Source organism: Panthera tigris, chromosome A1 (assembly GCF_018350195.1).
Source record: "Panthera tigris isolate Pti1 chromosome A1, P.tigris_Pti1_mat1.1, whole genome shotgun sequence".
In the NCBI taxonomy this organism is placed as follows: Eukaryota; Metazoa; Chordata; class Mammalia; order Carnivora; family Felidae; genus Panthera; species Panthera tigris.
In genome coordinates, this window is record NC_056660.1 from 203,424,092 (window position 1) to 203,438,436 (window position 14,345).

A 14,345-nucleotide genomic window follows, 5' to 3' on the forward strand; every position below is an offset into this window, starting at 1 on the left:
AATTTTTTTTTATGTTACAACTTAACATCCCTCAATAATAAAGACATTTTGTATGTATATAATCATGTTATCAGGTTTATGTCTAAAATATTAACATTTGATGTATTCCACCTTTAAATTTCCCCAACTATTTCCAGAGCATAATTTTTTTTAATTTATTTTTTTAATGTTTATTTTTGAGACAGAGAGACAGAGCATGAACGGGGGAGGGTCAGAGAGAGAGGGAGACACAGACTTTGAAGTAGGCTCCAGGCTCTGAGCTGTCAGCACAGAGCCTGATGCGGGGCTCGAACTCCCGGACCGTGAGATCGTGACCTGAGCTGAAGCCGGAAGCTCAACTGACTGAGCCATCCAGGCACCCCTCCAGAGCATAAATTTTTTTTAAAAATTTGGTCGGCGGTGGGGGGTACCTGGGTAGCTCAGTGGGTTGAGCATTCGACTTCAGCTCAGGCCATGATCTTGCCTTCTGCTAGTTCGAGCCCTGTCTTGGGCTCTGTGCTGACAGCTTGGACCCTGGAGCGTGCTTCCAATTCTGTCTCCAAAATTTTTTACTGTTTATTCATTTTTGAGAGACAGAGCGTGAGCAAAGAGAGGGAGACACAGAATCTGTCAGCACAGAGCCCAAAGCTGGGCCTCAACTCATGAATCGCGTGATCATGACCTGAGGTGAAGTCAGACACTTAACCGACTGAGCCATCCAGGCACCCTTCAGAGCATAAATTCTGTATAGGTTTTTTAATCAATCAAGATTCACATATTGTAACTAATGTTGACATTTTTTTAGTATCTTTTATTAGAAGAAAGTCCCTCTGCTTTTTTTCTTTTCTTTCTTCCCATGGCACAGACTTTTTAAAAGAGAGTCTCGGGCAGAATCTGTTCCACATTCTGGGTTAGCCTGTTTCCTCACGACCACATTCAGGTTTAACATTTTCGGTAAGAAAGAATGCTTTCTATGTGAATTTGTATATTTCTTATTGCATTACTTAGAGTTTGTGAACATTGGCGTTCATTTTCTACATAGAAACGTTTTAACTGAATATCACTTTAATATCACATCTAGTTTAACTACTGTTGTTTGGATTGATAAATTCTGATCCTGCTTTGCTCAGGAAGCCATCTGCTTCCCAAACTGAGTTCTTGGATCACTAGGGAGGGATCCAGAGTTGGAACCCATGTGGAATGATTTTACACTCTCCTCAACCAGGAGCCCTGTATCTTTTAACTCCTGGCCCATCTTCCCCACACCTTGTGGGTGGATCCCACTGTATCGCTCATCTCTTGGCCTCCTTGTCCACAGAGGCTTCCAGATGCAGAGTAAGACCTACTTTTCATAAATAGCCATCAGATGGCAGGAACACAGTGTCCATTTTACCAGGTGTCCGGTGTCCTGTGCCTCCCTGCTGGCCAGTTCCAAGCAGTGGTGTTGCCAGGCTGACTCGGAGGTGATAATGGGTCACACGAAGTGCTGAGCCTGATGTAGGTTAAAATATCAAGTGGCTGTTGTCTGATTCCCCTCATGGACACTAATTTAGCACGTGATTTCTTTATTCTCACCAACAATCCTTTGAGCTTTGTATTGATATTTCTACCTTGTGGATGGAGAAATCTGGAGCTCACGGAGATAAAATGATTTGCCCAAGATCATGCAGGAAGTGGCAGAGACAAGCCTTGTGCCCGGGCCTCCAGACCCTCCTCGGTTCTATCACCCCCAGCAGTGGACCCTAGCAGATGTGGACAAGGAGGTGGGGCAGAGGGAGAGGAATTTAGATAAAGATCTGTGTATCTGGTGCCTCACGAAGGGCTCGGAGATGCCAGCTGACAATTTCACCTGGAAGCCTGGTATTAAAACATGCTGCTACAGGCATTGCTGGTGCAGATACCGACGACAGCCCCCTTGGTGGGTTCAAACAGGCCCCAACCTGATTTTACTGGGTTTCACACTCCTAGGCAGAGTGGAGGAGATGGCACACTGTAGCCTCTGTTGCAAAATCTCCCTCAGCAACTTGTTCTTTTCAACTTAAAGATGGATTTTGTAAAAACAAACAAACAAAAAAACAGCATTCTTCCACTCAAATCCATCATGCTTTGAAATTTCTTTTTCAACATTTATTTATTTTTGAGAGACCTAGAGTGAGCAGGGGAGGGGCAGAGAGAGAGGGAGACACAGAACCCGAACCAGGCTCCAGGCTCTGAGCTGTCAGCACAGAGCCCGATGCAGGGTTGGAACTCAACGAAGCGCCAGACCATGACCTGAGTGCAAGGAAGTTGGGCGCTTAACCCACTGAGCCACCCAGGCGCCCCCCATCAAGCTTTTTAATATGCTAATACGATCATGAGGAAAATGGTTCTTAAACGTCTTAGCCTGTTCAGGCTGCTATAATTCCAGAGACAAGGCGGCTTATACACAACAAACATTTATTTCTCGGCCTCTCTAGAGGCTGGCAAGTCCTGGATTCGGTATCTGGCGAAAGCCCTCTTCTGGTTGCATACGGCTGACTTCTCCCTGTGTCCTTACAAGGTGGAAAAGACCGGGGGAAGGGGGGGGGAGGTGTCTCTGAACTTTTATCAGGCACAAAGCCCATTCATGAGAGTTCCAGCCTCATGATCTCAGCACCTCCCAAAGGCCCCACTTTCCACTCCCATCCTCTTCTGGGGGTTAGATTTCAACACATGGGCTCTAACGGGGACACAAATATTCAAACCACAGCACTAAATATTCCTTTTTAGCTGTGTAGTACTATCATCCAGGGTCCTCAAATTACAGGTTTTAAAAGCTGAAGAAAGCCACATTAAAGAAAAAAATGGTAAAGTAATATGAGGCTAACTTAAAAAGAAATCACAAGTTTTTAAATTAGTCCTAATAATCAACATTGGTGAAAAGTCAGGATAAAATACAAACATTGGTTAAATGGTAAAATTTCCAGTTATAAAATATAAAAGTTTTGGAGATGAAAATTACAGCATAGGGAATATAGTCAATACATTTTTTTTTTTTAAAAAAAACAATCGGTCTCTAAGTCTCTCTGCTAACAATTTGGATTATTTTAAATTTTATCTCTCTTACCAGTGCAGATCCAGAGTTCTACACAGTTTGAGGGCAGCTATAATGACAGGTTATAGGCTATATTAAAAAAAAAAATTTTTTTTTTTTACATTTATTTATTTTTGAGAAACAGAGTGAGACAAAGCATGAGCGGGGGAGGGGCAGAGAGAGAGGGAGACACAGAATCCGAAGCAGGCTCCAGGCTCCGAGCAAGGGGTCAGCACAGATAGGCTATATTTTTAAAATGCTGGGGAGCCTGGGTGGCTCAGTCGGTTAAGTGGCGGACTTCGGCTCGGGTCATGATCTCGCGGTCTGTGAGTTCAAGCCCCTTGTCGGGCTCTGTGCTGACAGCTCAGAGCCTGGAGCCTGTTTTGGATTCTGTGTCTCTCTCTCTCTCTGACCCTCTCCCATTCATGCTCTGTCTCTCTCTGTCTCAAAAATAAATAAACATTAAAAAAAATAAAAATAAATAAAATGCAATTTTGTTGCAATGCGGGTAAGCGAAACTTTGTATGAGGACCGCGTGCCTGGAGAGCAGCTTCTTAAAGAAATTCTGTTTTATACGCTGTCACACTTTACTAAAACATTATTATATAACCATTGCTGTTACCTTTCCTATATGAATAGATCACCCAGGTTAACCCCTAAGTTTTTTTTCTAAGTTTATGAAGCACTGCAAGTGTGTAGTAAAAAAAATCTAAAGTTCAGCAGAATTTATAATTAAAAACATTCTCTCACTGTCTCTTCCTTATTTCCAGACTTCCTTTTTTTTTTAAGTTTATTTATTTTTGAGGGGGGGGGAACAAGCAGGGGAGGGGCAGAGAGAGAGGGAGAGGACAGAGGATCCAAAGTAGGCTCCCTGCTAACAACTTTGACACTGACAGCAAAAAGCCCAATGTGGGGCCTGAACACATGAACCTCGAGATCATGACCCGAGCCTAAGTCGGAGGCTCAACCAACTGAGCCACCCAGGTGCCCCCAGACCTACTTCTTTGATGCAACCGCTTTTAACCTTTTTAAAAGTTTTAGTTCTAGTGTTACAGGGGAGGAAAAGATTTCCTCGATCTTTTTAAGGTCCCCAGATGGGTCTGAAAAATAAGCTGACAAAGGCATTAACAGAAAAACATACACATTTATTTAATAAAAGTTTTCATCTTCTATCTGAGGGTTTTGTGACCCGTTACAAGGAGAAAAATGGGGAGAAGAGCAGAGTGATCTCGCTTATGGCATTTTCTCAAACTCCTTCAGCCTAAAACACTCTACATGTTAACATGCCATATTTTGGGGTAACCCATTGGTGGTTACCTCCACAATTTCAGGTGAATGCTGAAAGTGTGATTTGGTTGTTTATCAGTTTTCGGCAATATCTATTGTCTCTTTACTACTCTCAATTTCCCTTCCTTTCTCCCTCCCCATCTTGAGTTTTATCACTATTACTTTTCTTTATCTTTGTAACTTTGTATTTTATTTTTTTTAATTTTTTTTAACGTTTATTTATTTTTGAGACAGAGAGAGACAGAGCATGAACGGGGGAGGGGCAGAGAGAGAGGGAGACACAGAATCGGAAGCAGGCTCCAGGCTCTGAGCCATCAGCCCAGAGCCCGACGCGGGGCTCGAACTCACGGACCGCGAGATCGTGACCTGAGCTGAAGTCGGACGCTTAACCGACTGAGCCACCCAGGCGCCCCAATAACTTTTTATTTTTTAATTTAATTTAATTTAATTTAATTTTTTTAAATTTTTTTTACTTTGAGAGAGACAGAGACAGCATGAGCAGGGGAGGGGCAGAGAGAGAAGATGAGAGACAACCCGAGCAGGCTCTGCACTTTCAGCACAGAGCATGATTCGGGCCCAAGCTCGTAAACTGAGATCATGACCTGAGCCGAGACGGAGAGTTAGACGATTAACCAGCTGAGCCACCCAGGCGCCCCATCTTTGTAACTTAAAAAAAAAAAAAAAAAGTTCATCTATTTATTTTGAGGGAGAGAGAGAGCAGGGGAGGGGCAGAGAGAGAGGGAGAGAGAATCCTAAGCAGGCTCTGCACTGTCAGCACAGAGCCCAATGTGGGGCTCCAACTCATGAATCTGTGAGATCACCACCTGAGCTGAAATCAAGAGTTGGTCGCTCAACAGAGTCGCCCAGGCGCCTCTATCTTTGTAATTTTGAATAATATATCCACTTTCCCATCCATTAGCCTATGCATTCTAGAATTTAAGTCTCCTCTGTATGTAAGATATAGACAGTATTCCAGACCCCTTTCCTTTTTATCCTCTATCTGTGTCACATCAGCTACACTTTTATATTTACGTGACTGAGAGTGATAATGATAATTCTGTAGAATAACATTAAGGCTAAGGAGAAGAAGCAAGAGGAGGAGGAGGAGGAGGGGAAGAAGAAGAAGGAGAAGAAGGAGGAGGAGGAGGGGGAGGAGGAGGAGAGGGGCACTTGGGTGGCTCATTCGGTTGAGTGTCTAACTTCGACTCAGGTCATGATCTCGCAGTTCATGAGTTCAAGCCCCGCGTCGGGCTCTATGCTGACTGCTCGGAGCCTAGAGCCTGCTAAGGATTCTGTGTCTCCCTCTCTGCCCCTCCCCTGCTTGCACTCTGTCTCTCTCCCTCTCTCAAAAATAAATAAACATTAAAAGAAAATTTTAAAGCTCAAAAAAAAAAAAAAAAGAAGAAGAAGAAGAATTTTCTTTCATGCTCTCTTCAAGGTGGGCTTTCTCAAACCGGGCTGGATAATTATTTTGGGGACTCTCCTATGCATTGTAGATTGATTATCAGTATATCTCTGGCCTCTACTCAGTAGATCATATCCAAGAATGACTCCAGATGTTACCAAATGTTCCCTAGGGGAGGGGAGCAAAATCACTCCCTACCCTCAGTTGAGAATCACTGGTCTAGTAGAATCTATGGTATATTCAAAAATTGAAAACCAGAATAGCTGGAAAAATTCTAAAGTACCCCCTGCCCCCAGAAACTAATTTCCCATACGTGCCTTCTCCCAAACACTAATGTAGGCGTTGCAGTGAAGGTATTTCTGCAGATGTAATTAAGGTCACAAATCAGTTGACCTTAAGACAGGGAGATTATCAGCATGGGCGTGACTTAATCACAGGAGCTCTTTAAGTCTGAATCTGGAGGTCAGAGACAAGGTTGTCAGACTCAAAACATAAGGACTCAACATGCTACTGCTGACTTTGGAGATGGAGGGGGCCAAGTGAAGAGGTTCAGGGCAGCTCCCCACACCTCCCCCACCAAAGTGACACTTTGACATGTGGATTATTTTGACCTCAAGGCACTTGAGACCCTGCGGCCTCCAGAGAAATTTTTGCCCCTCCCTTACCTACAGAGAAGAATCTAAATTGGGAGTCTTTCCCAGAATAAGTGTCATTAACAGAGATAAATTTTATCTGAGAGACCCACCTGTATAGTAGGGAAATATCTAATTCCCAAACATTTGCTCTTCTTATCACCCTGTGAAATACATTCCCGTCTTCTGAAATCCCAGACCCCTCCCCGCTTCTCCTTAGTTCAGAATGACATATGTACTTCCTTTTGCTTGATTGTCTTTGGAATTTCCATGTCTATGTGGATTTCCCTTATGTACACTTACTAAATTTGATTTTCTCCTGCTAATCTCTTTCATGTCAATTTGATTCTCAGTCCAGCTAGAAGGATCTTTGAGGGGACAGGAATTCTTCCTCCCTGAAACAAGTCAGCTGAGAGCAGCCTTTAGCTGGCAGTTAGCAAGGAAACAAGGACCTCAGTCCTACCACCACAAGGAACTGAATTTAGCCAGGATCAGGAATGAACTTGGAGCAGATTCTTTCATGGAGCCTCCAGAGGGAATGTAGCCCAGCCAATGTCTTGATTTCAACTTTGTGAGACCCTAAGCCGAGAACTGTCATGCCATGTCTGGACTTCAGACTTACAGACTGTGAGCTAATAAATGGGTGTCATTTAAAGGGGCTAAGTGTGTGGTACATTATTATGCAGCAATGGAAAATTAACACAGTCAAAAAATGGCACTTGAACCGTCCTGACTATATAAGTTTTGTTTCCTGCTGAGCCAAGAAGTGTGTTCGTTTACTACCCTTCTCTAACAATGAACCATATGTGATTCACTATTCAGGCAACCGGAGTCTGATGGAGTCTTTCTGGGTTATTCATGTGGCGTAGACATTTTGCTTCTTTCTCAGGTATGGCCAGGCATGCAGATTTTGTATATCTGCTTCTTGTTTTTGTCAGTCACTCATTTGAGGTATCAAGGCTCCCCCTACTAATTACAGAGAAATCTGCATTTGTGCACTAGAAGCTGTTCAAAATTCTAAGATTTTCAAGTAATAGTGTTCTTATCTCTTTTGCTGGAGAGAGCTGTGCTCTTCAATAATGCAAACTGTCTGCAATAGGTCTGCCTCCAAATACATAAAATCTGGCAATGGCCTTCTAACAGCATAGCCCCCAGCTTTCCCTTTGTGAGATAAAAAGCTGCCTCTGTGTTCTGGTCACCCTGAGGTGGTGGATGAGTTTTATATTTGTCCCTTTTGAGGGGGGAAGACTACTGAAGCTTTCAGTCTAATCTAAGTTGAAAAGGATCTTCCGTTTTGTAAATATGGACTCTATGTAGCACCATTAAATGTCCACTAACTATTCCAGTCCAAATTGGGTTTGCTAGAAGACAATCTAGAATACTTCCACTCATCACGAGGAAGCTTGACTAGCAAGTGTGGGAAGGTGGGCAAGGATGACCTAAGGCTTATTGTCTTATAAGATCTGGATTTTTATATGATCACAGAACAAATAGAACTATGGCGTGTGCTTCACAATTTATATAACCAATTTGATGCTCTTTTGACAATTGTAGCACTTCTTAAAAATATTTTCTTTTATTTTAAGTAATCTCTACACCCAACGTGGGACTTGAACTTACAACCCTGAGATCAAGAGTTGCATGTTCTACCGACTAAGCCAGCCAGGTGCCCCATTATAGCACATTAAAAAAAAAAAAAACAACAGTTATAAAATAAGGTTTTCCCTCTGGTAAATTTAAGAGAACTCCAAGTTCATCCCATCCTACCCCAAATGCTGTGATTATACTCTCTCAAAAATCACTGAAAAATAATTTGCTTACATGGCATATTGTAGCTTTTCCATCTTGTTGCCTGTTCTACCTCTGCATAAACCACTGAAAGAGTAAATATCTCCTTCCTTCGTCCAGGGTTTGGCACTTAGTATGCAGTCAGTAAATATTTACTGACAAAACTTATGTAGGCAAGAGACCTCTCATCTGGCCAGTTACAATGAAACCACAGAACAGTCATGCCCTCCTAATAACAACCACCCACTACTGAAGGGTGAGAAAGGTACTAAGGGTTAAATTCTGCCAAGACCTGGGCTGGGAGAGTATATTTAATAAACCAGTGGGACTGGGCTCCAGTGTTCTCAAGCTTTTCTTAATCTCAGAATTTTTATGTTCTTTATCTCTTCCCTACAGCTCTGATACAAGCCTGTCCATAAAATGTACCTTATCTCCATTTTTGTTCATCTTTCTCCAAGGGCATAGTAATCTGTATCAGTGAGTTAAAGAAACTCCTTTGCAGAGGAGGTAAAGCAAGAGAGGTGGTTTCTGTTGGGTTGATTTTGCTAAACCTAGATCACAGTGCAGGCAAATTGTACCATCTGCAAGAAAATCTAGGTTTGGGAAGAAAATGGGATCATGGAGGCTTAGGGAATTATAAAGAGTGAAGAAAACAGATGATTCCCTGTTTGATTCTCCACTTTTAGAGTTGCCCTTGGACCTACCAGAATGAATTAAATTAAAAAGATGAAAATACCAAGTGTTGACAAGGATGTGGAGCACCTGGAACCCATCTGTTTACCGAAGGGACTGTAAAGTAATAAAATCACTTTGGAAAACTGTCTAGAAGTATCTACTAAGGCTACATACCTATGCTATGGCCCCCAAATCCTACTCTTAGGTAATATCCAGTTAAGTGAATATACTCACCAAGACACACGTACAAGTTCACGGCAGCCCCCAAATGGGAAACTACCTAGTGCCCATCAACGGCAGGATGGATAGATTTAGAATGTTACATTCATAAAATGAAATACTATCTGACAACGAGGAAGGGCAATTTATAATTCATGCAACAATATGGGTGTACTGACGAGGGAACAAGATCCAATGCAAAGGAATCAGTATCACAAACGCCAGTAAGGAGCAATCTGTCAGGCTTAGCTTTTTGCTTAAGTTCAATTCACTTTATTGTCAGCTCTGGTTAGGGATTTGAAGATTTGTATGGGAGACATCAAAAATGTCCATTTCTAGACTTCATGGGTTAGCAGATAGGCAAATAAAGTTTCATAAATAAAACATGCAATGGCATACATATATAAAATATTTTGTATTTATGTATAACACCCTATGCGACACGCACACACACACACACACACACACACACACACATTTTGCTTTTGTGAAAAATTACTGTCCTTTCTTTCTCCCCTCCTAAGCCCACCCCCAAGGCATCACTTTGTTCTGTGTTGCTCTAATTAAACATGAATCACCTATGGGGTGCCTGGGTCTTTCAGTCAGTTAAGCAACTGACTCTTGGTTTTGGCTCAGGTCACGATCTGATGGTTCTTGGAATTGAGCCCTGTGTTGGGCTCTGTGCTGACAGCATGGAGCTTGCTTGGCATTCTTTCTCCCTCTCTGCTGCTCACTCTCTCTCTCTCTCTCTCTCAAAATAAATAAATAAACTTTTGGAAAAAAAAATCACCTATGATCTTAACTTGTATGTAGAATTTAAGAATCCCCGAACTCATAGATCCAGAGAATAGACTGGTGGTTGCCAGAGGCAGGGGGCAGGAGGGTGAGTGAAATGGGTGAAGGGGTTCAAAAGGTACGAAATTCCAGTTATAAGATAAGTAAGTCATGGTGATATAATGTACAGCATGGTGACTGTGGTGGATACTATATTGTACATTTGAAAGTTGCTAAGAAAGTAGATCTTAAAGGTTCTCATCACAGGAAACAAAATTGTAACTATGTGGTGGTTAATGAAATGTATTGTGGTAATCATTTTGCGGTATATGCATCTATCTAATTATTCTGTTGTACACCTAACACTAATACAATGCTATATGTCACTTATATCTCAGTAAAAAAAAGTCTCAATGTTTATTAGCAAATAAAGACTATACATAAGAATTCTCTGGAGAATGCAGTGCTGTTATTGTTTCAATGATCTCAGCCTCTTTGTTTCTAGGCAGAAAGGGGCAGTCACCTTGCAATGGTGATTCACTAGTCTCAGTTGTTCTGTGAAAGGTTTCTTGAGTGGCTTCCATTTACCACAAAACTGAAAGGTCAGTGGCGAAGGCAAAGGTCACGGCAAGATCTCCCTCTCCCCCTTTCTGGCTTAGCAGCCGTTTCTTCCACAGATCTATGCAATGTTCTGGGAAAGAAGTATACGTCTGGGAAAGGGGATCAGCACTCTAACTGGAACGGCCGAAATGGGAGTTCAGGGTAACCTGCCAAAACCCACTGGCAGGCAAGGCACCAACCGCTACTAAGAGAAACTAACCTGAAGGGCAGGATTCTTCTCAGCTGGTGACTTAGGCTTGGTAAACACAGGCTCCGTGTCCGTGTCCGAGTATGGAAGTGGATTCTTTCTACCTCAGTGTGTGGTTGAGAGGCAAAGCCCTCAAGACCCTGCCTCTTAAGTGTGTCTGAGCCTGTGTGTGACCCCGGAGAGCCATGCTGCGGGAGCCAAAGCGCGGAGCATTTCCATACGCTGGTCTGTGCCTCCGGGCCGGTGATCCTCTGGGCTCCATAGTACTGGGAAAGACTCATGAGGACAGAAGCCATGTGTCCTGTGTTCCCAGCTGCATTCTTGGTGCTTAGCCCGGTGTCTGGCACACAGATGGTGCTCCGTGAATATTTGAGCACAAAGTTGAGCATGATGAAGGATACAGGATTCAGAATACAGCAGCAGCACATTTGTGGTAGCAAGCACAGCGGCTGTGCTGGGAGACTCCAATCTCTCTCTTTACCTGGTGTTTGCAAAGGAGGAGTGTTCTACTTTGCACTGGATTCTTAGACGATTCAGGTGGAAGAGAGAGAGAGGCCTTGAGAAGGAAATACTCTAAATGTGAATAAAGGTAAATTAATTTGCAATCAGTTGATTGGAAAAATAAAGAAATCTAACTGTGTTTACACCCCCAAGCCAGTGGAGCAAGTCTTACTGGTTACATAAGGTATTGTTTCAAATATTTGAACCCTGTAGATCACAAGTGATGATTCCAAGACGGATTCCTGGAGGGGACGTGCCCGAACAAGGCTTATTTCAACTGGGTTTGTCCTTAACACACCCACATTAATTTTTTTTTACGTTAGAAATAGCTCCAGATTCCTCAGTGGGCTCAAGTTACTTTTCAGGGGTAAAAGGAAAAACTCAGCATTTTTAGTTCCCCAAACCAAATCCCCAAATCAGGTCAGCTTTCCCTTATTTCAGGATGCGAAATCAGAGGCAGTAAAGACGACAGCAAAAATACTATCTGGCACTAACTACTATACTCTCAGTAATCATTATGTAAATAATTCCAATAAAATATTAACTTTAGTAGCCTTGCTTGAGTTTTTAGGGAGTTAAAAACTGCTACTTAAAACCCACACATGCAACTTAAAAACTGTATGTGAATCTGTTTTTACAAACTAAACGGCCCTGAAGTACTCTGAAATACTTAGAAACTATGTCAGTGTTGAATTTATTATTGTAAGCTGAATTAAATTTTAAATGAGGTAAGAGAGTCTCTTAAAGAAATGTTTCCAAATATATCATTTGGTAAAAATGAGTATTATTTTTTTTAAGAGCTAATGTCGATATTTGATTTTTCGTTTGCGCAGCATAACGTGGTAGGAAAAGAGTACTGGATTGTTTTGATCAGACCTCACTTACAGCCTTGTAGAGAATGTTGGATTGTTGATCTGCAAATGGCAATAAGAAAACCTAGCTCAAAAGATTGTGCAGTTAGAGAAGGAGATACAACACCTAAAGAATAGCCTGTCTCTGAGAAGAACGGTGATGCGCTGTGAGAAAAATCTGACCGACTCTTGCTGGCTTAGAGGCTGGAGGGAAGAGGGGTGCAAGCCCATGGATGCCGGCTCTAGCAGCCGGAAAAGGCAAGGAGAGGGATCCTTCCCGAGGGTCTCCAGAAGGAATGCAGCCCCCCAAATACCTTGCTTTTAGCCCAGTGAGACTCATTTCAGACCTCCTGTCCTCTAGAACTTTAAGGTAATAAATTTGTGTTTTAAGTCATTAAAAGAATCGTTGTGAAGGTTTACTGTAAAACACAGTGCTTGATATCTAAGAGGCGGCCAGTAACTATTAGTTCTGTCTTGAGGAAAACTGTATTCTGGTTTGTTTAACGTGAGAAAAACCTCTGAGATGAAGATGTTCTCCCCAACTCGACTCCCTCTGATTCCTAACACTTGAACACCCGTTAGACCTTACAACCCGGCCTCATTTCTGCTGTGGAGAGCTGGGAAGGGTCTGCCTTATGCCTCAGAGAGAATAACTGAAGGGAGAGCCGTGTCCTCACAAGGCCTGAGTGGTGACCCGGGGGCCATCACCAATAGAACGGAGGACCTCTGTGCCCCTCAGAGCAGCACCTTCATGTGGGTCATTGGTAGCAGAGGCAGCAAAGGGCAGCGGGAATAAGGCCAGAGCAAAAGTAGACAAATTGCCTGTTCCTGAGCGCAGTTGGGATAATACCCTTGGGCCCTGGGGTGGGGGGTAGGGGGGCATCCACACTGAAAAAAAGCAACATCTGACCATGAGGTCGGTGGAATTACACGGTATCTGAATTGAGCATCAAAATAATGTGTCCCTATCTTTTAGTCACACGTGCTATTTGTTCCCCAGCAGGAAAACAGCTTCTGTTTCATTGATTTGCACTGGGCAGGGAAGAAGTTTGAGAATGTGTCACAGCCTACCCGACCCCTTGCCCTTTCTTTATCAAGAGACCTGGATGGGAAGAGCTGGAGAGAAAGAGAACACAATAAAGGGTAAAGTACAGCAACAGCTCTTCGTGATAAGGGAGTTTGTAATGTTTTTGTTGTTTATTTTCCCTCTGCTTCCACTTTTCACCAAAGCCATAGCGGAAGATCGACAGCAGTAACTGTTTCGGGCTCTCCAGTGTTCTCGGAGCGCGTCAAATCACTGAAATTGAAGTGTAGGATGATCATCCGTGGTATACTCAATTATGGGCCCCCGTGCTTTGTCTTTCCCTACCTCTACAAGTCACTTTGCAGTTCCTGCCGCCAAAGCAGAGTGTATTTCCCCTCCTTTCGACTTTGCACTTGACCCCATGATTTGCTTTGGCAAGTTAGCAGATGTGAGGTAAATAGAAACTCCAAAAGTCCTTATGTGGTGAGGCCGAGCCTCCTGCACTGTCACTGGAGAAGAATCCTCCCCTCTGTGCAGCTGCTCCCTCAAGTCTGGGTCCCAGAATGAAAACACACGGAGAAGAGATCTGAGCTGGCCAGACCCACAGCTTGAACGGAAGCTCTTGCTGAACCTTGCCTAAATCAGTTGGCTAACCTGTGGACGTGTGAACAAATAAACGATTGCTGTGTTAAATCACTGAGTTTTGGAGTGATTTGTTATACAGTGGTAGCTAACACACCACATTTCTGGTGGAAGAGAAGTAGAGAGAAAGGAATACTTTTTCATATGGCTTCACAGATTCATATGGATTCATGGATTCACAGGGGAAATGCTGCTCCATCAAAGGCTGGAGGAGAAGAAAATATGTAATTGGGCCAGGGTGACAAGGAGACTATAAGAAAAACAAGATAGGGGCACCTGGGTGGCTCAGGCGGTTAAGCGTCAACTTCAGCTCAGGTCATGATCTCACAGTTCATGAGTTCGAGCCCCACGTCGGGCTCTGTGCTGCCAGCTCAGAGCCTGGAGCCTGCTTCAGATTCTGTGTCTCCCTCTCTCTCTCTCTGCCCCTCCCCTGCTTGTGCTCTGTCTCTGAAAAATAAATAAATGCTAAAAAATTTTTTTTGATTAAAAAAATTTTTCTTAAGGAAGAACAAGATAAATCTGGAGGATGAGAGAAAATAAAATAAGTGTCACCCCTAAGATTGGGTTGTGCAAAGTGACTTCCTTTCAAAAAGTATAGTATAGGGAGGGAGAAAAGAGTAACTTGCAAGTGGAGAAACCTGACAAACACTACCTCAGCCAGGTGACCGGTCAACGTTACCACTGGTAAGTCAGGCTGATCGTGTACAA